Genomic DNA, 2,777 nt, shown 5'->3' with positions numbered 1-2,777 from the left:
ACTAGCTCAATTCTGAGGCTGCTTTCGGCTTCAGGATTCTGCATTCCTGTCTCTCCCCCCACGTGTCCATTCCTGAGCCTCCCAGGGCCTCTGCAGTTCTTGGAAGCCTGTGGACAATTCCTGATAAGGCAAACACCAAACCGTTTGTGCTTCACACCATGTGGCTCGCCTGCTGTCTCCGGGACCCACGACTCTCCCTGGTACAACCACCAGATCAGACACTGCTGAGGGGAAGAGAAAGGGCACAGGGAGGAAGCGGATATGGATTAAGTGGGAAAGGAGTCAGTAAATTAATCATCTTTAAAAGGTGGCCATTTTTGTCGATTTTACAAGCTTGGAGACCCTAGGGAGAGCAACTTGCTGGGAGTTGCCTGTCCAAATAGAAATGCCCAACATCGCTGGAGGCAGAGCTTCTAGTCAGCAGCTACACTGGGGTAGTTGTCAAAAATGTTGACTTGCCATTGCCACCTGCCCCCCTGGCCTTTCCCAGCCCCTCAGAGCTGGGATCCTCCAAACTTCCCCACATTCCAACAACTAAAGGGTCCCAGGACTTTCCTCCATCACATATCCCTCCTTTCTGACTGCTCAGTGCCCAGCTATGCCAGCTGTTAAGTATTTTGAATCTTTAGCTCTGGGTGTAGAGAGTCCTGGCTCCGTGATAGAGCAAGTGAGTAACTTTGAGCAACTTACTTGGCTGCTCTAAGCTTCTGTCCCCACATCACCTCACCAATGGGACAGAGAGGATGTGTATAGAGATTTAGCACCAGGTACAGTCAGCGCTTGTTCATAATATTATTTAAAAACTTCATGAGGCTAGAGCAGCTGGGATGCCTGGGCCTCCTGGCTCTGCCCAGACTCAAGACACCAACGAGTCAGGCTGGAGTCTGGCACAACTCTGGAGCAATCTCACGAGGCCTCCTTGCCTCTCCCAGGCACAACTCCAGTCACTAGAGGACAGGGAAGTTTTCTTCAGCCAGGCTGGGATCCTTGGAGATTTCCACCCAGGCAGGGTGCTACAGCTGTTTGCCTCTACCATGGCTAGAAAATTCATCACAATACATCCTGGTGGAAGATCACCTCTTGACAGAATGAGGGGAAGAGGGAGAGGTCTTGGAATTTGCCGGTCAGGTTGCAGGCAGGGCAGCTGAGCTTGTTTCTATATCCAACTTGGATGAGAGAACAGGATGCAGAAGGCACAGAAAATCCTTCCCCAGAGCCAAGCAAACTTCACCCTTGTGCTCCATCTTCCTGGGTGTCTGTCCTGCTACATATGACACCTAATGATGCACCAACAGCCACATTAAAAGGTTTATAGCTTTAATTTTATTTAATCTTTAAAAGAATCCCATGGATTCGTTGTTACTAAGCCCATTTTGTGGATGAAGAAACTAAAGCTCAGAGGGATGATGGGCATCAGTCAAGGTCATACAGCTGTAAAGAGGCGATCTGGAATATCATTAAACCTTAAAAAAGAAGGAAATCCTGCCATTTGCAACAATGTGAGTGGAGCTAGAGGACATTATGCTAAGGAAGTAAGACACAGGAAGAGAAATACTGCATGATCTCACGGATAGGCAGAAGCTAAGGTCACCGAGACCATAAAAGCAGAGGGGAGGACAGGAGTTGTCAGGGGCTGGGGTTGGGGAATGGGGAGAGCTAATGTACATAGTGATAGCAGTTAACAACTATTATAATTTGAAGTTTGCTAAAAGGGTACATTTTAAATTTAGTCTTCTCAAACACACAAAAAATGGTGACTATTTAGAGGTGAGGGCTATGTTAATTAGTTTGATTAGGGTGATTATTTCATTATGTATATACACACATCATCAAATTATACATCATAGGTCTATATACACACGTAATTTCATACGTCCACTATATCACAATAGAATTGTTTTTGGTTTTTAAGGAGAGCTAGGATTCAAACATGAGTATCTCAACTTTCAAAGCCCAAGCCATCTTATGTGGTTAGAGGGGACCCAATCACAGTCGTTTTCAATACAGTCATTCACATATCACCCTCGCTATGTTTCACCTTGTAAGCTTACCTTTCTATACCATTATTTGCTTAAGACTTTTTTCTCAGCCACGCATGGTGGCTCACGCCTATAATCCTAGCACTCTGGTAGGCCAAGGTGGGTGAATTGCCTGAGCTCTGGAGTTTGATTCCAGCCTGCGAAGGAATGAGACCCCCCTCTCTAAAGATAGAAAAAACTAGCTGCACACCAACTGCTTGGGAGGCTGAGGCAAGAGGATCACCTGAGCCCAAGAATTTGAGGCTGGTGTGAGCTATGATGCCACGGCACTCTGCCAAGGGTGAGAAAGTGAGGCTGTCTCAAAAAAAAAAAAAAAGAACAAAACCAAAGATCTTTTTTCTCTTAAATCAACTCACTTCTGGAAAGGTAAATTCTCATCACTAAACTGCTCACTCTAGAAGGCAATAATGAAATAAATCCAATGAAAGCAAAATGTGCTCAAATTCTAACTAGATAATGTTGCCTGCCTAAGGGCCTGAGCCTCAAAACAGCTTTTTCTTTGTTACAAAAGGGAAAGTAGGAAGTGACAGAGAATGAAGGTGTTAAGGCGCATTAACCCTTAGGAGACACTCCTTTAGCGTGAATGGAAGGGCTGAAAGAGAACTGGAGAGTAATAACTTCCCGGCATGCAGGTCACCTGAAGAGAGAACAAGTCTACTCCTTTCTCTGGGCCTCAGTTTCCCCAGGTGTAACATGAGAGCTTTGTCCCGCACAACTGGGAAGATCCCTTTGAGCTCT

At 45.8% G+C, this 2,777-nt stretch overlaps 1 protein-coding gene across 1 annotated transcript in view; it reads left to right on the top strand.

Moving 5' to 3' along the window:
- HSPB8 (heat shock protein family B (small) member 8) overlaps window positions 1-2,777 on the top strand; it is a 14,149-nt gene that overhangs the window by 8,262 nt on the left and 3,110 nt on the right. The window lies entirely within an intron of this gene.

Source organism: Otolemur garnettii, unplaced genomic scaffold, assembly GCF_000181295.1.
Source record: "Otolemur garnettii isolate 467f Iridium unplaced genomic scaffold, OtoGar3 scaffold00038, whole genome shotgun sequence".
Taxonomy (NCBI): Eukaryota; Metazoa; Chordata; class Mammalia; order Primates; family Galagidae; genus Otolemur; species Otolemur garnettii.
This window is presented reverse-complemented; position numbering and strand designations above follow the sequence as displayed.